Raw genomic sequence first — 24,288 nt, 5'->3', positions numbered from 1 at the left:
CATGCTCCATCTCCCTTACTTCCAGCTAGTAAGGATCACATAATTCCTAACAAAGTTTTGACACAGATTCCCAATTCGGGCATTCAGAACATATAGCACGTTGCTGTAAGCAAGCACATTCTCATTCAAAGTTGCAAGTTACTATGTAGGAACAAGTTTGTATAGGTATTTCAAAGATGCCCAGAACTGAGCTAAACTTGGTATGTGTCCAACTCCTAGAAATAACTTCATGCCCCATCTACCTTACTTCCAGCTAGTAAGGATCACATAATTCCTAACAAAGTTTTGACACAGATTCCCTATTCGGGCATTCAGAACATATAGCACGTTGCTGCAAGCAAGCACATTCTCATTCAAAGTTGCAAGTTACTATGTAGGAACAAGTTTCTATAGGTATTTCAAAGATGCCCAGAACTGAGCTAAACTTGGTATGTGTCCAACTCCTAGAAATAACTTCATGCCCCATCTCCCTTACTTCCAGCTAGTAAGGATCACATAATTCCTAACAAAGTTTTGACACAGATTCCCAATTCGGGCATTCAGAACATATAGCACGTTGCTGTAAGCAAGCACATTCTCATTCAAAGTTGCAAGTTACTATGTAGGAACAAGTTTGTATAGGTATTTCAAAGATGCCCAGAACTGAGCTAAACTTGGTATGTGTCCAACTCCTAGAAATAACTTCATGCCCCATCTCCCTTACTTCCAGCTAGTAAGGATCACATAATTCCTAACAAAGTTTTGACACAGATTCCCAATTCGGGCATTCAGAACATATAGCACGTTGCTGTAAGCAAGCAGATTCTCATTCAAAGATGCAAGTTACTAGGTAGGAACAAGTTTGTATAGGTATTTCAAAGATGCCCAGAACTGAGCTAAACTTGCTATGTGTCCAACTCCTAGAAATAACTTCATGCCCCATCTCCCTTACTTCCAGCTAGTAAGGATCACATAATTCCTAACAAAGTTTTGACACAGATTCCCAATTCGGGCATTCAGAACATATAGCACGTTGCAGTAAGCAAGCACATTCTCATTCAAAGATGCAAGTTACTAGGTAGGAACAAGTTTGTATAGGTATTTCAAAGATGCCCAGAACTGAGCTAAACTTGGTATGTGTCCAACTCCTAGAAATAACTTCATGCCCCATCTCCCTTACTTCCAGCTAGTAAGGATGACATAATTCCTAACAAAGTTTTGACACAGATTCCCAATTCGGGCATTCAGAACATATCGCACGTTGCTGTAAGCAAGCAGATTCTCATTCAAAGATGCAAGTTACTATGTAGGAACAAGTTTGTATAGGTGTTTCAAAGATGCCCAGAACTGAGCTAAACTTGGTATGTGTCCAACTCCTAGAAATAACTTCATGCCCCATCTCCCTTACTTCCAGCTAGTAAGGATCACATAATTCCTAACAAAGTTTTGACACAGATTCCCAATTCGGGCATTCAGAACATATAGCACGTTGCTGTAAGCAAGCACATTTTCATTCAAAGTTGCAAGTTACTATGTAGGAACAAGTTTGTATAGATATTTCAAAGATGCCCAGAACTGAGCTAAACTTGGTATGTGTCCAACTCCTAGAAATAACTTCATGCCCCATCTCCCTTACTTCCAGCTAGTAAGGATCACATAATTCCTAACAAAGTTTTGACACAGATTCCCAATTCGGGCATTCAGAACATATAGCACGTTGCTGTAAGCAAGCACATTCTCATTCAAAGTTGCAAGTTACTATGTAGGAACAAGTTTGTATAGGTATTTCAAAGATGCCCAGAACTGAGCTAAACTTGGTATGTGTCCAACTCCTAGAAATAACTTCATGCCCCATCTCCCTTACTTCCAGCTAGTAAGGATCACATAATTCCTAACAAAGTTTTGACACAGATTCCCAATTCGGGCATTCAGAACATATAGCACGTTGCTGTAAGCAAGCACATTCTCATTCAAAGATGCAAGTTACTATGTAGGAACAAGTTTGTATAGGTATTTCAATGATGCCCAGAACTGAGCTAAACTTGGTATGTGTCCAACTCCTAGAAATAACTTCATGCCCCATCTCCCTTACTTCCAGCTAGTAAGGATCACATAATTCCTAACAAAGTTTTGACGCAGATTCCCTATTCGGGCATTCAGAACATATAGCACGTTGCTGCAAGCAAGCACAATCTCATTCAAAGATGCAAATTACTATGTAGGAACAAGTTTGTATAGGTATTTCAAAGATGCCCAGAACTGAGCTAAACTTGGTATGTGTCCAACTCCTAGAAATAACTTCATGCCCCATCTCCCTTACTTCCAGCTAGTAAGGATCACATAATTCCTAACAAAGTTTTGACACAGATTCCCTATTCGGGCATTCAGAACATGTAGCACGTTGCTGTAAGCAAGCACATTCTCATTCAAAGTTGCAAGATACTATGTAGGAACAAGTTTGTATAGGTATTTCAAAGATGCCCAGAACTGAGCTAAACTTGGTATGTGTCCAACTCCTAGAAATAACTTCATGCCCCATCTCCCTTACTTCCAGCTAGTAAGGATCACATAATTCCTAACAAAGTTTTGACACAGATTCCCATTTCGGGCATTCAGAACATATAGCACGTTGCTGTAAGCAAGCAGATTCTCATTCAAAGATGCAAGTTACTATGTAGGAACAAGTTTGTATAGGTATTTCAAAGATGCCCAGAACTGAGCTAAACTTGGTATGTGTCCAACTCCTAGAAATAACTTCATGCCCCATCTCCCTTACTTCCATCTAGTAAGGATCACATAATTCCTAACAAAGTTGTGACACAGATTCCCAATTCGGGCATTCAGAACATATAGCACGTTGCCGTAAGCAAGCACATTCTCATTCAAAGATGCAAGTTACTAGGTAGGAACAAGTTTGTATAGGTATTTCAAAGATGCCCAGAACTGAGCTAAACTTGGTATGTGTCCAACTCCTAGACATAACTTCATGCCCCATCTCCCTTTATTCCAGCTAGTAAGGATGACATAATTCCTAACAAAGTTTTGACACAGATTCCCAATTCGGGCATTCAGAACATATAGCACGTTGCTGTAAGCAACACATTTTCATTCAAAGTTGCAAGTTACTAGGTAGGAACAAGTTTGTATAGGTATTTCAAAGATGCCCAGAACTGAGCTAAACTTGGTATGTGTCCAACTCCTAGAAATAACTTCATGCCCCATCTCCCTTACTTCCAGCTAGTAAGGATCACATAATTCCTAACAAAGTTTTGACACACATTCCCAATTCGGGCATTCAGAACATATAGCACGTTGCTGTAAGCAAGCAGATTCTCATTCAAAGATGCAAGTTACTAGGTAGGAACAAGTTTGTATAGGTATTTCAAAGATGCCCAGAACTGAGCTAAACTTGGTATGTGTCCAACTCCTAGAAATAACTTCATGCCCCATCTCCCTTACTTCCAGCTAGTAAGGATCACATAATTCCTAACAAAGTTTTGACACAGATTCCCAATTCGGGCATTCAGAACATATAGCACGTTGCTGTAAGCAAGCACATTCTCATTAAAGATGCAAGTTACTATGTAGGAACAAGTTTGTATAGGTATTTCAAAGATGCCCAGAACTGAGCTAAACTTGGTATGTGTCCAACTCCTAGAAATAACTTCATGCCCCATCTCCCTTACTTCCAGCTAGTAAGGATCACATAATTCCTAACAAAGTTGTGACACAGATTGCCAATTCGGGCATTCAGAACATATAGCACGTTGCTGTAAGCAAGCACATTCTCATTCAAAGTTGCAAGTTACTATGTAGGAACAAGTTTGTATAGGTATTTCAGAGATGCCCAGAACTGAGCTAAACTTGGTATGTGTCCAACTCCTAGAAATAACTTCATGCCCCATCTCCCTTACTTCCAGCTAGTAAGGATCACATAATTCCTAACAAAGTTTTGACACAGATTCCCAATTCGGGCATTCAGAACATATAGCACGTTGCTGTAAGCAAGCAGATTCTCATTCAAAGATGCAAGTTACTAGGTAGGAACAAGTTTGTATAGGTATTTCAAAGATGCCCAGAACTGAGCTAAACTTGGTATGTGTCCAACTCCTAGAAATAACTTCATGCCCCATCTCCCTTACTTCCAGCTAGTAAGGATCACATAATTCCTAACAAAGTTTTGACACAGATTCCCAATTCGGGCATTCAGAACATATAGCACGTTGCTGTAAGCAAGCACATTTTCATTCAAAGTTGCAAGTTACTAGGTAGGAACAAGTTTGTATAGGTATTTCAAAGATGCCCAGAACTGAGCTAAACTTGGTATGTGTCCAACTCCAAGAAATAACTTCATGCTCCATCTCCCTTACTTCCAGCTGGTAAGGATCACATAATTCCTAACAAAGTTTTGACACAGATTCCCTATTCGGGCATTCAGAACATATAGCACGTTGCTGCAAGCAAGCACATTCTCATTCAAAGTTGCAAGTTACTATGTAGGAACAAGTTTGTATAGGTATTTCAAAAATGCCCAGAACTGAGCTAAACTTGGTATGTGTCCAACTCCTAGAAATAACTTCATGCCCCATCTCCCTTACTTCCAGCTAGTAAGGATCACATAATTCCTAACAAAGTTTTGACACAGATTGCCAATTCGGGCATTCAGAACATATAGCACGTTGCTGTAAGCAAGCACATTCTCATTCAAAGATGCAAGTTACTATGTAGGAACAAGTTTGTATAGGTATTTCAGAGATGCCCAGAACTGAGCTAAACTTGGTATGTGTCCAACTCCTAGAAATAACTTCATGCCCCATCTCCCTTACTTCCAGCTAGTAAGGATCACATAATTCCTAACAAAGTTTTGACACAGATTCCCAATTCGGGCATTCAGAACATATAGCACGTTGCTGTAAGCAAGCAGATTCTCATTCAAAGATGCAAGTTACTATGTAGGAACAAGTTTGTATAGGTATTTCAAAGATGCCCAGAACTGAGCTAAACTTGGTATGTGTCCAACTCCTAGAAATAACTTCATGCCCCATCTCCCTTACTTCCAGCTAGTAAGGATCACATAATTCCTAACAAAGTTTTGACACAGATTCCCAATTCGGGCATTCACAACATATAGCACGTTGCTGTAAGCAAGCACATTCTCATTAAAGATGCAAGTTACTATGTAGGAACAAGTTTGTATAGGTATTTCAAAGATGCCCAGAACTGAGCTAAACTTGGTATGTGTCCAACTCCTAGAAATAACTTCATGCCCCATCTCCCTTACTTCCAGCTAGTAAGGATCACATAATTCCTAACAAAGTTTTGACACAGATTCCCAATTCGGGCATTCAGAACATATAGCACGTTGCTGTAAGCAAGCAGATTCTCATTCAAAGATGCAAGTTACTATGTAGGAACAAGTTTGTATAGGTATTTCAAAGATGCCCAGAACTGAGCTAAACTTGGTATGTGTCCAACTCCTAGAAATAACTTCATGCCCCATCTCCCTTACTTCCAGCTAGTAAGGATCACATAATTCCTAACAAAGTTTTGACACAGATTCCCAATTCGGGCATTCAGAACATATAGCAAGTTGCTGTAAGCAAGCACATTCTCATTCAAAGTTGCAAGTTGCTATGTAGGAACAAGTTTGTATAGGTATTTCAAAGATGCCCAGAACTGAGCTAAACTTGGTATGTGTCCAACTCCTAGAAATAACTTCATGCCCCATCTCCCTTACTTCCAGCTAGTAAGGATCACATAATTCCTAACAAAGTTTTGACACAGATTCCCAATTCGGGCATTCAGAACATGTAGCACGTTGCTGTAAGAAAGCACATTCTCCTTCAAAGTTGCAAGATACTATGTAGGAACAAGTTTGTATAGGTATTTCAAAGATGCCCAGAACTGAGCTAAACTAGGTATGTGTCCAACTCCTAGAAATAACTTCATGCCCCATCTCCCTTACTTCCAGCTAGTAAGGATCACATAATTCCTAACAAAGTTTTGACACAGATTCCCAATTCGGGCATTCACAACATATAGCACGTTGCTGTAAGCAAGCAGATTCTCATTCAAAGATGCAAGTTACTAGGTAGGAACAAGTTTGTATAGATATTTCAAAGATGCCCAGAACTGAGCTAAACTTGGTATGTGTCCAACTCCTAGAAATAACTTCATGCCCCATCTCCCTTACTTCCAGCTAGTAAGGATCACATAATTCCTAACAAAGTTTTGACACAGATTCCCAATTCGGGCATTCAGAACATACAGCACGTTGCTGTAAGCAGGCACATTCTCATTAAAGATGCAAGTTACTATGTAGGAACAAGTTTGTATAGGTATTTCAAAGATGCCCAGAACTGAGCTAAACTTGGTATGTGTCCAACTCCTAGAAATAACTTCATGCCCCATCTCCCTTACTTCCAGCTAGTAAGGATCACATAATTCCTAACAAAGTTTTGACACAGATTCCCAATTCGGGCATTCAGAACATATAGCACGTTGCTGTAAGCAAGCAGATTCTCATTCAAAGATGCAAGTTACTAGGTGGGAACAAGTTTGTATAGGTATTTCAAAGATGCCCAGAACTGAGCTAAACTTGGTATGTGTCCAACTCCTAGAAATAACTTCATGCCCCATCTCCCTTACTTCCAGCTAGTAAGGATCACATAATTCCTAACAAAGTTTTGACACAGATTCCCAATTCGGGCATTCAGAACATATAGCACGATGCTGTAAGCAAGCACATTCTCATTAAAGATGCAAGTTACTATGTAGGAACAAGTTTGTATAGGTATTTCAAAGATGCCCAGAACTGAGCTAATCTTGGTATGTGTCCAACTCCTAGAAATAACTTCATGCCCCATCTCCCTTACTTCCAGCTAGTAAGGATCACATAATTCCTAACAAAGTTTTGACACAGATTCCCAATTCGGGCATTCAGAACATATAGCACGTTGCTGTAAGCAAGCAGATTCTCATTCAAAGATGCAAGTTACTAGGTAGGAACAAGTTTGTATAGGTATTTCAAAGATGCCCAGAACTGAGCTAAACTTGGTATGTGTCCAACTCCAAGAAATAACTTCATGCCCCATCTCCCTTACTTCCAGCTAGTAAGGATCACATAATTCCTAACAAAGTTTTGACACAGATTCCCAATTCGGGCATTCAGAACATATAGCAAGTTGCTGTAAGCAAGCACATTCTCATTCAAAGTTGCAAGTTACTATGTAGGAACAAGTTTGTATAGGTATTTCAAAGATGCCCAGAACTGAGCTAAACTTGGTATGTGTCCAACTCCTAGAAATAACTTCATGCCCCATCTCCCTTACTTCCAGCTAGTAAGGATCACATAATTCCTAACAAAGTTTTGACACAGATTCCCAATTCGGGCATTCAGAACATGTAGCACGTTGCTGTAAGCAAGCACATTCTCCTTCAAAGTTGCAAGATACTATGTAGGAACAAGTTTGTATAGGTATTTCAAAGATGCCCAGAACTGAGCTAAACTAGGTATGTGTCCAACTCCTAGAAATAACTTCATGCCCCATCTCCCTTACTTCCAGCTAGTAAGGATCACATAATTCCTAACAAAGTTTTGACACAGATTCCCAATTCGGGCATTCAGAACATATAGCACGTTGCTGTAAGCAAGCAGATTCTCATTCAAAGATGCAAGTTACTATGTAGGAACAAGTTTGTATAGGTATTTCAAAGATCCCCAGAACTGAGCTAAACTTGGTATGTGTCCAACTCCTAGAAATAACTTCATGCCCCATCTCCCTTACTTCCAGCTAGTAAGGATCACATAATTCCTAACAAAGTTTTGACACAGATTCCCAATTCGGGCATTCTTAACATATAGCACGTTGCTGTAAGCAAGCACATTCTCATTCAAAGATGCAAGTTACTAGGTAGGAACAAGTTTGTATAGGTATTTCAAAGATGCCCAGAACTGAGCTAAACTTGGTATGTGTCCAACTCCTAGAAATAACTTCATGCCCCATCTCCCTTACTTCCAGCTAGTAAGGATCACATAATTCCTAACAATGTTTTCACACAGATTCCCAATTCGGGCATTCAGAACATATAGCACGTTGGGGTAAGCAAGCACATTTTCATTCAAAGTTGCAAGTTACTATGTAGGAACAAGTTTGTATAGGTATTTCAAAGATGCCCAGAACTGAGCTAAACTTGGTATGTGTCCAACTCCTAGAAATAACTTCATGCCCCATCTCCCTTACTTCCAGCTAGTAAGGATCACATAATTCCTAACAAAGTTTTGACACAGATTCCCAATTCGGGCATTCAGAACATATAGCACGTTGCTGTAAGCAAGCACATTTTCATTCAAAGTTGCAAGTTACTAGGTAGGAACAAGTTTGTATAGGTATTTCAAAGATGCCCAGAACTGAGCTAAACTTGGTATGTGTCCAACTCCAAGAAATAACTTCATGCTCCATCTCCCTTACTTCCAGCTAGTAAGGATCACATAATTCCTAACAAAGTTTTGACACAGATTCCCTATTCGGGCATTCAGAACATATAGCACGTTGCTGCAAGCAAGCACATTCTCATTCAAAGTTGCAAGTTACTATGTAGGAACAAGTTTGTATAGGTATTTCAAAGATGCCCAGAACTGAGCTAAACTTGGTATGTGTCCAACTCCTAGAAATAACTTCATGCCCCATCACCCTTACTTCCAGCTAGTAAGGATCACATAATTCCTAACAAAGTTTTGACACAGATTCCCAATTCGGGCATTCAGAACATATAGCACGTTGCTGTAAGCAAGCACATTCTCATTCAAAATGCAAGTTACTAGGTAGGAACAAGTTTGTATAGGTATTTCAAAGAGGCCCAGAACTGAGCTAAACTTGGTATGTGTCCAACTCCTAGAAATAACTTCATGCCCCATCTCCCTTACTTCCAGCTAGTAAGGATCACATAATTCCTAACAAAGTTTTGACACAGATTGCCAATTCGGGCATTCAGAACATATAGCACGTTGCTGTAAGCAAGCACATTCTCATTCAAAGATGCAAGTTACTAGGTAGGAACAAGTTTGTATAGGTATTTCAAAGAGGCCCAGAACTGAGCTAAACTTGGTATGTGTCCAACTCCTAGAAATAACTTCATGCCCCATCTCCCTTACTTCCAGCTAGTAAGGATCACATAATTCCTAACAAAGTTTTGACACAGATTCCCAATTCGGGCATTCAGAACATATAGCACGTTGCTGTAAGCAAGCACATTCTCATTCAAAGTTGCAAGTTACTATGTAGGAACAAGTTTGTATAGGTATTTCAAAGATGCCCAGAACTGAGCTAAACTTGGTATGTGTCCAACTCCTAGAAATAACTTCATGCCCCATCTCCCTTACTTCCAGCTAGTAAGGATCACATAATTCCTAACAAAGTTTTGACACAGATTCCCAATTCGGGCATTCAGAACATATAGCACGTTGCTGTAAGCAAGCAGATTCTCATTCAAAGATGCAAGTTACTATGTAGGAACAAGTTTGTATAGGTATTTCAAAGATGCCCAGAACTGAGCTAAACTTGGTATGTGTCCAACTCCTAGATATAACTTCATGCCCCATCTCCCTTACTTCCAGCTAGTAAGGATCACATAATTCCTAACAAAGTTTTGACACAGATTCCCAATTCGGGCATTCAGAACATATAGCACGTTGCTGTAAGCAAGCACATTCTCATTCAAAGATGCAAGTTACTATGTAGGAACAAGTTTGTATAGGTATTTCAAAGATGCCCAGAACTGAGCTAAACTTGGTATGTGTCCAACTCCTAGAAATAACTTCATGCCCCATCTCCCTTACTTCCAGCTAGTAAGGATCACATAATTCCTAACAAAGTTTTGACACAGATTCCCAATTCGGGCATTCAGAACATATAGTACGTTGCTGTAAGCAAGCAGATTCTCATTCAAAGTTGCAAGTTACTATGTAGGAACAAGTTTGTATAGGTATTTCAAAGATGCCCAGAACTGAGCTAAACTTGGTATGTGTCCAACTCCTAGAAATAACTTCATGCCCCATCTCCCTTACTTCCAGCTAGTAAGGATCACATAATTCCTAACAAAGTTTTGACACAGATTGCCAATTCGGGCATTCAGAACATATAGCACGTTGCTGTAAGCAAGCACATTCTCATTCAAAGATGCAAGTTACTATGTAGGAACAAGTTTGTATAGGTATTTCAAAGATGCCCAGAACTGAGCTAAACTTGGTATGTGTCCAACTCCTAGAAATAACTTCATGCCCCATCTCCCTTACTTCCAGCTAGTAAGGATCACATAATTCCTAACAAAGTTTTGACACAGATTCCCAATTCGGGCATTCAGAACATATAGCACGTTGCTGTAAGCAAGCACATTCTCATTCAAAGTTGCAAGTTACTAGGTAGGAACAAGTTTGTATAGGTATTTCAAAGATGCCCAGAACTGAGCTAAACTTGGTATGTGTCCAACTCCTAGAAATAACTTCATGCCCCATCTCCCTTACTTCCAGCTAGTAAGGATCACATAATTCCTAACAAAGTTTTGACACAGATTCCCAATTCGGGCATTCAGAACATATAGCACGTTGCTGTAAGCAAGCAGATTCTCATTCAAAGATGCAAGTTACTATGTAGGAACAAGTTTTATAGGTATTTCAAAGATGCCCAGAACTGAGCTAAACTTGCTATGTGTCCAACTCCTAGAAATAACTTCATGCTCCATCTCCCTTACTTCCAGCTAGTAAGGATCACATAATTCCTAACAAAGTTTTGACACAGATTCCCAATTCGGGCATTCAGAACATATAGCACGTTGCTGTAAGCAAGCACATTCTCATTCAAAGATGCAAGTTACTAGGTAGGAACAAGTTTGTATAGGTATTTCACAGATGCCCAGAACTGAGCTAAACTTGGTATGTGTCCAACTCCTAGAAATAACTTCATGCCCCATCTCCCTTACTTCCAGCTAGTAAGGATGACATAATTCCTAACAAACTTTTGACACAGATTCCCAATTCGGGCATTCAGAACATATAGCACGTTGCTGTAAGCAAGCAGATTCTCATTCAAAGATGCAAGTTACTATGTAGGAACAAGTTTGTATAGGTATTTCAAAGATGCCCAGAACTGAGCTAAACTTGGTATGTGTCCAACTCCTAGAAATAACTTCATGCCCCATCTCCCTTACTTCCAGCTAGTAAGGATCACATAATTCCTAACAAAGTTTTGACACAGATTCCCAATTCGGGCATTCAGAACATATAGCACGTTGCTGTAAGCAAGCAGATTCTCATTCAAAGTTGCAAGTTACTAGGTAGGAACAAGTTTGTATAGGTATTTCAAAGATGCCCAGAACTGAGCTAAACTTGGTATGTGTCCAACTCCTAGAAATAACTTCATGCCCCATCTCCCTTACTTCCAGCTAGTAAGGATCACATAATTCCTAACAAAGTTTTGACACAGATTCCCAATTCGGGCATTCAGAACATATAGCACGTTGCTGTAAGCAACACATTTTCATTCAAAGTTGCAAGTTACTATGTAGGAACAAGTTTGTATAGGTATTTCAAAGATGCCCAGAACTGAGCTAAACTTGGTATGTGTCCAACTCCTAGAAATAACTTCATGCCCCATCTCCCTTACTTCCAGCTAGTAAGGATCACATAATTCCTAACAAAGTTTTGACACAGATTCCCAATTCGGGCATTCAGAACATATAGCACGTTGCTGTAAGCAAGCAGATTCTCATTCAAAGATGCAAGTTACTAGGTAGGAACAAGTTTGTATAGGTATTTCAAAGATGCCCAGAACTGAGCTAAACTTGGTATGTGTCCAACTCCTAGAAATAACTTCATGCCCCATCTCCCTTACTTCCAGCTAGTAAGGATCACATAATTCCTAACAAAGTTTTGACACAGATTCCCAATTCGGGCATTCAGAACATACAGCACGTTGCTGTAAGCAGGCACATTCTCATTAAAGATGCAAGTTACTATGTAGGAACAAGTTTGTATAGGTATTTCAAAGATGCCCAGAACTGAGCTAAACTTGGTATGTGTCCAACTCCTAGAAATAACTTCATGCCCCATCTCCCTTACTTCCAGCTAGTAAGGATCACATAATTCCTAACAAAGTTTTGACACAGATTCCCAATTCGGGCATTCAGAACATATAGCACGTTGCTGTAAGCAAGCAGATTCTCATTCAAAGATGCAAGTTACTAGGTAGGAACAAGTTTGTATAGGTATTTCAAAGATGCCCAGAACTGAGCTAAACTTGGTATGTGTCCAACTCCTAGAAATAACTTCATGCCCCATCTCCCTTACTTCCAGCTAGTAAGGATCACATAATTCCTAACAAAGTTTTGACACAGATTCCCAATTCGGGCATTCAGAACATATAGCACGTTGCTGTAAGCAACACATTTTCATTCAAAGTTGCAAGTTACTATGTAGGAACAAGTTTGTATAGGTATTTCAAAGATGCCCAGAACTGAGCTAAACTTGGTATGTGTCCAACTCCTAGAAATAACTTCATGTCCCATCTCCCTTACTTCCAGCTAGTAAGGATCACATAATTCCTAACAAAGTTTTGACACAGATTCCCAATTCGGGCATTCAGAACATATAGCACGTTGCTGTAAGCAAGCACATTCTCATTAAAGATGCAAGTTACTATGTAGGAACAAGTTTGTATAGGTATTTCAAAGATGCCCAGAACTGAGCTAAACTTGGTATGTGTCCAACTCCTAGAAATAACTTCATGCCCCATCTCCCTTACTTCCAGCTAGTAAGGATCACATAATTCCTAACAATGTTTTCACACAGATTCCCAATTCGGGCATTCAGAACATATAGCACGTTGGTGTAAGCAAGCACATTTTCATTCAAAGTTGCAAGTTACTAGGTAGGAACAAGTTTGTATAGGTATTTCAAAGATGCCCAGAACTGAGCTAAACTTGGTATGTGTCCAACTCCTAGAAATAACTTCATGCCCCATCTCCCTTACTTCCAGCTAGTAAGGATCACATAATTCCTAACAAAGTTTTGACACAGATTCCCAATTCGGGCATTCAGAACATATAGCACGTTGCTGTAAGCAAGCAGATTCTCATTCAAAGATGCAAGTTACTATGTAGGAACAAGTGTGTATAGGTATTTCAAAAATGCCCAGAACTGAGCTAAACTTGGTATGTGTCCAACTCCTAGAAATAACTTCATGCCCCATCTCCCTTAATTCCAGCTAGTAAGGATCACATAATTCCTAACAAAGTTTTGACACAGATTCCCTATTCGGGCATTCAGAACATATAGCACGTTGCTGTAAGCAAGCACATTCTCATTCAAAGATGCAAGTTACTAGGTAGGAACAAGTTTGTATAGGTATTTCAAAGATGCCCAGAACTGAGCTAAACTTCGTATGTGTCCAACTCCTAGAAATAACTTCATGCCCCATCTCCCTTACTTCCAGCTAGTAAGGATCACATAATTCCTAACAATGTTTTCACACAGATTCCCAATTCGGGCATTCAGAACATATAGCACGTTGGTGTAAGCAAGCACATTTTCATTCAAAGATGCAAGTTACTATGTAGGAACAAGTTTGTATAGGTATTTCAAAGAGGCCCAGAACTGAGCTAAACTTGGTATGTGTCCAACTCCTAGAAATAACTTCATGCCCCATAGCCCTTACTTCCAGCTAGTAAGGATCACATAATTCCTAACAAAGTTTTGACACAGATTCCCAATTCGGGCATTCAGAACATATAGCACGTTGCTGTAAGCAAGCACATTCTCATTCAAAGTTGCAAGTTACTAGGTAGGAACAAGTTTGTATAGGTATTTCAAAGATGCCCAGAACTGAGCTAAACTTGGTATGTGTCCAACTCCAAGAAATAACTTCATGCTCCATCTCCCTTACTTCCAGCTAGTAAGGATCACATAATTCCTAACAAAGTTTTGACACAGATTCCCTATTCGGGCATTCAGAATATATAGCACGTTGCTGCAAGCAAGCACATTCTCATTCAAAGTTGCAAGTTACTATGTAGGAACAAGTGTGTATAGGTATTTCAAAAATGCCCAGAACTGAGCTAAACTTGGTATGTGTCCAACTCCTAGAAATAACTTCATGCCCCATCTCCCTTACTTCCAGCTAGTAAGGATCACATAATTCCTAACAAAGTTTTGACACAGATTCCCTATTCGGGCATTCAGAACATATAGCACGTTGCTGTAAGCAAGCACATTCTCATTCAAAGATGCAAGTTACTATGTAGGAACAAGTTTGTATAGGTATTTCAAAGATGCCCAGAACTGAGCTAAACTTGGTATGTGTCCAACTCCTAGAAATAACTTCATGCTCCATCTCCCTTACTTCCAGCTAGTAAGGATCACATAATTCCTAACAAAGTTTTGACACAGATTCCCTATTCGGGCATTCAGAACATATAGCACGTTGCTGTAAGCAAGCACATTCTCATTCAAAGTTGCAAGTTACTATGTAGGAACAAGTTTGTATAGGTATTTCAAAGAGGCCCAGAACTGAGCTAAACTTGGTATGTGTCCAACTCCTAGAAATAACTTCATGCCCCATCTCCCTTACTTCCAGCTAGTAAGGATCACATAATTCCTAACAAAGTTTTGACACAGATTCCCAATTCGGGCATTCAGAACATATAGCACGTTGCTGTAAGCAAGCAGATTCCATTCAAAGATGCAAGTTACTATGTAGGAACAAGTTTGTATAGGTATTTCAAAGATGCCCAGAACTGAGCTAAACTTGGTATGTGTCCAACTCCTAGAAATAACTTCATGCCCCATCTCCCTTACTTCCAGCTAGTAAGGATCACATAATTCCTAACAAAGTTTTGACACAGATTCCCAATTCGGGCATTCAGAACATATAGCACGTTGGGGTAAGCAAGCACATTTTCATTCAAAGTTGCAAGTTACTATGTAGGAACAAGTTTGTATAGGTATTTCAAAGATGCCCAGAACTGAGCTAAACTTGGTATGTGTCCAACTCCTAGAAATAACTTCATGCCCCATCTCCCTTACTTCCAGCTAGTAAGGATCACATAATTCCTAACAAAGTTTTGACACAGATTCCCAATTCGGGCATTCAGAACATATAGCACGTTGCTGTAAGCAAGCACATTCTCATTCAAAGTTGCAAGTTACTAGGTAGGAACAAGTTTGTATAGGTATTTCAAAGATGCCCAGAACTGAGCTAAACTTGGTATGTGTCCAACTCCAAGAAATAACTTCATGCTCCATCTCCCTTACTTCCAGCTAGTAAGGATCACATAATTCCTAACAAAGTTTTGACACAGATTCCCTATTCGGGCATTCAGAACATATAGCACGTTGCTGCAAGCAAGCACATTCTCATTCAAAGTTGCAAGTTACTATGTAGGAACAAGTTTGTATAGGTATTTCAAAAATGCCCAGAACTGAGCTAAACTTGGTATGTGTCCAACTCCTAGAAATAACTTCATGCCCCATCTCCCTGACTTCCAGCTAGTAAGGATCACATAATTCCTAACAAAGTTTTGACACAGATTCCCAATTCGGGCATTCAGAACATATAGCACGTTGCTGTAAGCAAGCACATTCTCATTCAAAGATGCAAGTTACTATGTAGGAACAAGTTTGTATAGGTATTTCAAAGATGCCCAGAACTGAGCTAAACTTGGTATGTGTCCAACTCCTAGAAATAACTTCATGCCCCATCTCCCTTACTTCCAGCTAGTAAGGATCACATAATTCCTAACAAAGTTTTGACACAGATTCCCAATTCGGGCATTCAGAACATATAGCACGTTGCTGTAAGCAAGCAGATTCTCATTCAAAGATGCAAGTTACTATGTAGGAACAAGTTTGTATAGGTATTTCAAAGATGCCCAGAACTGAGCTAAACTTGGTATGTGTCCAACTCCTAGAAATAACTTCATGCCCCGTCTCCCTTACTTCCAGCTAGTAAGGATCACATAATTCCTAACAAAGTTTTGACACAGATTCCCAATTCGGGCATTCAGAACATATAGCACGTTGCTGTAAGCAAGCAGATTCTCATTCAAAGATGCAAGTTACTAGGTAGGAACAAGTTTGTATAGGTATTTCAAAGATGCCCAGAACTGAGCTAAACTTGGTATGTGTCCAACTCCTAGAAATAACTTCATGCCCCATCTCCCTTACTTCCAGCTAGTAAGGATCACATAATTCCTAACAAAGTTTTGACACAGATTCCCAATTCGGGCATTCAGAACATACAGCACGTTGCTGTAAGCAAGCACATTCTCATTAAAGATGCAAGTTACTATGTAGGAACAAATTTGTATAGGTATTTCAAAGATGCCCAGAACTGAGCTAAACTTGGTATGTGTCCAACTCCTAGAAATAACTTCATGCCCCATCTCCCTTACTTCCAGCTAGTAAGGATCACATAATTCCTAACAAAGTTTTGACACAGATTCCCAATTCGGGCATTCAGAACATATAGCACGTTGCTGTAAGCAAGCAGATTCTCATTCAAAGTTGCAAGTTACTAGGTAGGAACAAGTTTGTATAGGTATTTCAAAGATGCCCAGAACTGAGCTAAACTTGGTATGTGTCCAACTCCTAGAAATAACTTCATGCCCCATCTCCCTTACTTCCAGCTAGTAAGGATCACATAATTCCTAACAAAGTTTTGACACAGATTCCCAATTCGGGCATTCAGAACATATAGCACGTTGCTGTAAGCAAGCACATTCTCATTCAAAGTTGCAAGTTACTAGGTAGGAACAAGTTTGTATAGGTATTTCAAAGATGCCCAGAACTGAGCTAAACTTGGTATGTGTCCAACTCCAAGAAATAACTTCATGCCCCATCTCCCTTACTTCCAGCTAGTAAGGATCACATAATTCCTAACAAAGTTTTGACACAGATTCCCTATTCGGGCTTTCAGAACATATAGCACGTTGCTGCAAGCAAGCACATTCTCATTCAAAGTTGCAAGTTACTATGTAGGAACAAGTTTGTATAGGTATTTCAAAAATGCCCAGAACTGAGCTAAACTTGGTATGTGTCCAACTCCTAGAAATAACTTCATGCCCCATCTCCCTTACTTCCAGCTAGTAAGGATCACATAATTCCTAACAAAGTTTTGACACAGATTGCCAATTCGGGCATTCAGAACATATAGCACGTTGCTGTAAGCAAGCACATTCTCATTCAAAGATGCAAGTTACTAGGTAGGAACAAGTTTGTATAGGTATTTCAAAGATGCCCAGAACTGAGCTAAACTTGGTATGTGTCCAACTCCTAGAAATAACTTCATGCCCCATCTCCCTTACTTCCAGCTAGTAAGGATCACATAATTCCTAACAAAGTTTTGACACAGATTCCCAATTCGGGCATTCAGAACATATAGCACGTTGCTGTAAGCAAGCACATTCTCATTCAAAGTTGCAAGTTACTATGTAGGAACAAGTTTGTATAGGTATTTCAAAGATGCCCAGAACTGAGCTAAACTTGGTATGTGTCCAACTCCTAGAAATAACTTCATGCCCCATCTCCCTTACTTCCAGCTAGTAAGGATCACATAATTCCTAACAAAGTTTTGACACAGATTCCCAATTCGGGCATTCAGAACATATAGCACGTTGCTGTAAGCAAGCAGATTCTCATTCAAAGATGCAAGTTACTAGGTAGGAACAAGTTTGTATGGGTATTTCAAAGATGCCCAGAACTGAGCTAAACTTGGTATGTGTCCAACTCTTAGAAATAACTTCATGCCCCATCTCCCTTACTTCCAGCTAGTAAGGATCACATAATTCCTAACAAAGTTTTGACACAGATTCCCAATTCGGGCATTCAGAACATATAGCAAGTTGCTGTAAGCAAGCACATTCTCATTCAAAGTTGCAAGTTACTATGTAGGAACAAGTTTGTATAGGTATTTCAAAGATGCCCAGAACTGAGCTAAACTTGGTATGTGTCCAACTCCTAGAAATAACTTCATGCCCCATCTCCCTTACTTCCAGCTAGTAAGGATCACATAATTCCTAACAAAGTTTTGACACAGATTCCCAATTCGGGCATTCAGAACATATAGCACGTTGCTGTAAGCAAGCACATTCTCATTCAAAGTTGCAAGTTACTAGGTAGGAACAAGTTTGTATAGGTATTTCAAAGATGCCCAGAACTGAGCTAAACTTGGTATGTGTCCAACTCCAAGAAATAACTTCATGCTCCATCTCCCTTACTTCCAGCTAGTAAGGATCACATAATTCCTAACAAAGTTTTGACACAGATTCCCTATTCGGGCATTCAGAACATATAGCACGTTGCTGCAAGCAAGCACATTCTCATTCAAAGTTGCAAGTTACTATGTAGGAACAAGTTTGTATAGGTATTTCAAATATGCCCAGAACTGAGCTAAACTTGGTATGTCTCCAACTCCTAGAAATAACTTCATGCCCCATCTCCCTTACTTCCAGCTAGTAAGGATCACATAATTCCTAACAAAGATTTGACACAGATTGCCAATTCGGGCATTCAGAACATATAGCACGTTGCTGTAAGCAAGCACATTCTCATTCAAAGATGCAAGTTACTAGGTAGGAACAAGTTTGTATAGGTATTTCAAAGATGCCCAGAACTGAGCTAAACTTGGTATGTGTCCAACTCCTAGAAATAACTTCATGCCCCATCTCCCTTACTTCCAGCTAGTAAGGATCACATAATTCCTAACAAAGTTTTGACACAGATTCCCAATTCGGGCATTCAGAACATATAGCACGTTGCTGTAAGCAAGCAGATTCCATTCAAAGATGCAAGTTACTAGGTAGGAACAAGTTTGTATAGGTATTTCAAAGATGCCCAGAACTGAGCTAAACTTGGTATGTGTCCAACTCCTAGAAATAACTTCATGCCCCATCTCCCTTACTTCCAGCTAGTAAGGATCACATAATTCCTAACAAAGTTTTGACACAGATTGCCAATTCGGGCATTCAGAACATATAGCACGTTGCTGTAAGCAAGCACATTCTCATTCAAAGATGCAAGTTACTATGTAGGAACAAGTTTGTATAGGTATTTCAAAGATGCCCAGAACTGAGCTAAACTTGGTATGTGTCCAACTCCTAGAAATAACTTCATGCCCCATCTCCCTTACTTCCAGCTAGTAAGGATCACATAATTCCTAACAAAGTTTTGACACAGATTCCCAATTCGGGCATTCAGAACACATAGCACGTTGCTGTAAGCAAGCAGATTCTCATTCAATGTTGCAAGTTACTATGTAGGAACAAGTTTGTATAGGTATTTCAAAGATGCCCAGAACTGAGCTAAACTTGGTATGTGTCCAACTCCTAGAAATAACTTCATGCCCCATCTCCCTTACTTCCAGCTAGTAAGGATCACATAATTCCTAACAAAGTTTTGACACAGATTCCCAATTCGGGCATTCAGAACATATAGCACGTTGCTGTAAGCAAGCAGATTCTCATTCAAAGTTGCAAGTTACTATGTAGGAACAAGTTTGTATAGGTATTTCAAAGATGCCCAGAACTGAGCTAAACTTGGTATGTGTCCAACTCCTAGAAATAACTTCATGCCCCATCTCCCTTACTTCCAGCTAGTAAGGATCACATAATTCCTAACAAAGTTTTGACACAGATTCCCAATTCGGGCATTCAGAACATATAGCACGTTGCTGTAAGCAAGCAGATTCCATTCAAAGATGCAAGTTACTATGTAGGAACAAGTTTGTATAGGTATTTCAAAGATGCCCAGAACTGAGCTAAACTTGGTATGTGTCCAACTCCTAGAAATAACTTCATGCCCCATCTCCCTTACTTCCAGCTAGTAAGGATCACATAATTCCTAACAAAGTTTTGACACAGATTGCCAATTCGGGCATTCAGAACATATAGCACGTTGCTGTAAGCAAGCACATTCTCATTCAAAGATGCAAGTTACTATGTAGGAACAAGTTTGTATAGGTATTTCAAAGATGCCCAGAACTGAGCTAAACTTGGTATGTGTCCAACTCCTAGAAATAACTTCATGCCCCATCTCCCTTACTTCCAGCTAGTAAGGATCACATAATTCCTAACAAAGTTTTGACACAGATTCCCAATTCGGGCCTTCAGAACATATAGCACGTTGCTGTAAGCAAGCAGATTCTCATTCAAAGTTGCAAGTTACTATGTAGGAACAAGTTTGTATAGGTATTTCAAAGATGCCCAGAACTGAGCTAAACTTGGTATGTGTCCAACTCCTAGAAATAACTTCATGCCCCATCTCCCTTACTTCCAGCTAGTAAGGATCACATAATTCCTAACAAAGTTTTGACACAGATTCCCAATTCGGGCATTCAGAACATATAGCACGTTGCTGTAAGCAAGCAGATTCTCATTCAAAGATGCAAGTTACTATGTAGGAACAAGTTTGTATAGGTATTTCAAAGATGCCCAGAACTGAGCTAAACTTGGTATGTGTCCAACTCCTAGAAATAACTTCATGCCCCATCTCCCTGACTTCCAGCTAGTAAGGATCACATAATTCCTAACAAAGTTTTGACACAGATTGCCAATTCGGGCATTCAGAACATATAGCACGTTGCTGTAAGCAAGCACATTCTCATTCAAAGATGCAAGTTACTAGGTAGGAACAAGTTTGTATAGGTATTTCAAAGATGCCCAGAACTGAGCTAAACTTGGTATGTGTCCAACTCCTAGAAATAACTTCATGCCCCATCTCCCTTACTTCCAGCTAGTAAGGATCACATAATTCCTAACAAAGTTTTGACACAGATTCCCTATTCGGGCATTCAGAACATATAGCACGTTGCTGCAAGCAAGCACATTCTCATTCAAAGTTGCAAGTTACTATGTAGGAACAAGTTTGTATAGGTATTTCAAAGATGCCCAGAACTGAGGTAAACTTGGTATGTGTCCAACTCCTAGAAATAACTTCATGCCCCATCTCCCTTACTTCCAGCTAGTAAGGATCACATAATTCCTAACAAAGTTTTGACACAGATTCCCAATTCGGGCATTCAGAACATGTAGCACGTTGCTGTAAGCAAGCACATTCTCATTCAAAGTTGCAAGATACTAGGTAGGAACAAGTTTGTATAGGTATTTCAAAGATGCCCAGAACTGAGCTAAACTTGGTATGTGTCCAACTCCTAGAAATAACTTCATGCCCCATCTCCCTTACTTCCAGCTAGTAAGGATCACATAATTCCTAACAAAGTTTTGACACAGATTCCCAATTCGGGCATTCAGAACATGTAGCACGTTGCTGTAAGCAAGCAGATTCTCATGCAAAGATGCAAGTTACTATGTAGGAGCAAGTTTGTATAGGTATTTCAAGGATGCCCAGAACTGAGCTAAACTTGGTATGTGTCCAACTCCTAGAAATAACTTCATGCCCCATCTCCCTTACTTCCAGCTAGTAAGGATCACATAATTCCTAACAAAGTTTTGACACAGATTCCCAATTCGGGCATTCAGAACATATAGCACGTTGGGGTAAGCAAGCACATTTTCATTCAAAGTTGCAAGTTACTATGTAGGAACAAGTTTGTATAGGTATTTCAAAGATGCCCAGAACTGAGCTAAACTTGGTATGTGTCCAACTCCTAGAAATAACTTCATGCCCCATCTCCCTTACTTCCAGCTAGTAAGGATCACATAATTCCTAACAAAGTTTTGACACAGATTCCCAATTCGGGCATTCAGAACATATAGCACGTTGCTGTAAGCAAGCACATTTTCATTCAAAGTTGCAAGTTACTAGGTAGGAACAAGTTTGTATAGGTATTTCAAAGATGCCCAGAACTGAGCTAAACTTGGTATGTGTCCAACTCCAAGAAATAACTTCATGCTCCATCTCCCTTACTTCCAGCTAGTAAGGATCACATAATTCCTAACAAAGTTTTGACACAGATTCCCTATTCGGGCATTCAGAACATATAGCACGTTGCTGCAAGCAAGCACATTCTCATTCAAAGTTGCAAGTTACTATGTAGGAACAAGTTTGTATAGGTATTTCAAAAATGCCCAGAACTGAGCTAAACTTGGTATGTGTCCAACTCCTAGAAATAACTTCATGCCCCATCTCCCTTACTTCCAGCTAGTAAGGATCACATAAATCCTAACAAAGTTTTGACACAGATTGCCAATTCGGGCATTCAGAACATATAGCACGTTGCTGTAAGCAAGCACATTCTCATTCAAAGATGCAAGTTACTAGGTAGGAACAAGTTTGTATAGGTATTTCAAAGATGCCCAGAACTGAGCTAAACTTGGTATGTGTCCAACTCCTAGAAATAACTTCATGCCCCATCTCCCTTACTTCCAGCTAGTAAGGATCACATAATTCCTAACAAAGTTTTGACACAGATTGCCAATTCGGGCATTCAGAACATATAGCACGTTGCTGTAAGCAAGCACATTCTCATTCAAAGATGCAAGTTACTATGTAGGAACAAGTTTGTATAGGTATTTCAAAGAGGCCCAGAACTGAGCTAAACTTGGTATGTGTCCAACTCCTAGAAATAACTTCATGCCCCATCTCCCTTACTTCCAGCTAGTAAGGATCACATAATTCCTAACAAAGTTTTGACACAGATTCCCAATTCGGGCATTCAGAACATATAGCACGTTGCTGTAAGCAAGCACATTCTCATTCAAAGTTGCAAGTTACTATGTAGGAACAAGTTTGTATAGGTATTTCAAAGATGCCCAGAACTGAGCTAAACTTGGTATGTGTCCAACTCCTAGAAATAACTTCATGCCCCATCTCCCTTACTTCCAGCTAGTAAGGATCACATAATTCCTAACAAAGTTTTGACACAGATTCCCAATTCGGGCATTCAGAACATATAGCACGTTGCTGTAAGCAAGCAGATTCCATTCAAAGATGCAAGTTACTATGTAGGAACAAGTTTGTATAGGTATTTCAAAGATGCCCAGAACTGAGCTAAACTTGGTATGTGTCCAACTCCTAGAAATAACTTCATGCCCCATCTCCCTTACTTCCAGCTAGTAAGGATCACATAATTCCTAACAAAGTTTTGACACAGATTGCCAATTCGGGCATTCAGAACATATAGCACGTTGCTGTAAGCAAGCACATTCTCATTCAAAGATGCAAGTTACTATGTAGGAACAAGTTTGTATAGGTATTACAAAGATGCCCAGAACTGAGCTAAACTTGGTATGTGTCCAACTCCTAGAAATAACTTCATGCCCCATCTCCCTTACTTCCAGCTAGTAAGGATCACATAATTCCTAACAAAGTTTTGACACAGATTCCCAATTCGGGCATTCAGAACATATAGGACGTTGCTGTAAGCAAGCAGATTGTCATTCAAAGTTGCAAGTTACTATGTAGGAACAAGTTTGTATAGGTATTTCAAAGATGCCCAGAACTGAGCTAAACTTGGTATGTGTCCAACTCCTAGAAATAACTTCATGCCCCATCTCCCTTACTTCCAGCTAGTAAGGATCACATAATTCCTAACAAAGTTTTGACACAGATTCCCAATTCGGGCATTCAGAACATATAGCACGTTGCTGTAAGCAAGCAGATTCTCATTCAAAGATGCAAGTTACTAGGTAGGAACAAGTTTGTATAGGTATTTCAAAGATGCCCAGAACTGAGCTAAACTTGGTATGTGTCCAACTCCTAGAAATAACTTCATGCCCCATCTCCCTTACTTCCAGCTAGTAAGGATCACATAATTCCTAACAAAGTTTTGACACAGATTCCCAATTCGGGCATTCAGAACATACAGCACGTTGCTGTAAGCAGGCACATTCTCATTAAAGATGCAAGTTACTATGTAGGAACAAGTTTGTATAGGTATTTCAAAGATGCCCAGAACTGAGCTAAACTTGGTATGTGTCCAACTCCTAGAAATAACTTCATGCCCCATCTCCCTTACTTCCAGCTAGTAAGGATCACATAATTCCTAACAAAGTTTTGACACAGATTCCCAATTCGGGCATTCAGAACATATAGCACGTTGCTGTAAGCAAGCAGATTCTCATTCAAAGATGCAAGTTACTAGGTAGGAACAAGTTTGTATAGGTATTTCAAAGATGCCCAGAACTGAGCTAAACTTGGTATGTGTCCAACTCCTAGAAATAACTTCATGCCCCATCTCCCTTACTTCCAGCTAGTAAGGATCACATAATTCCTAACAAAGTTTTGACACAGATTCCCAATTCGGGCATTCAGAACATATAGCACGTTGCTGTAAGCAACACATTTTCATTCAAAGTTGCAAG

The sequence above is a fragment of the Diceros bicornis genome, chromosome 9 (assembly GCF_020826845.1).
Source record: "Diceros bicornis minor isolate mBicDic1 chromosome 9, mDicBic1.mat.cur, whole genome shotgun sequence".
NCBI lineage: Eukaryota > Metazoa > Chordata > Mammalia > Perissodactyla > Rhinocerotidae > Diceros > Diceros bicornis.
The sequence above is the reverse complement of the archived record's forward strand: the minus strand, read 5'-3'. Positions refer to the sequence as shown.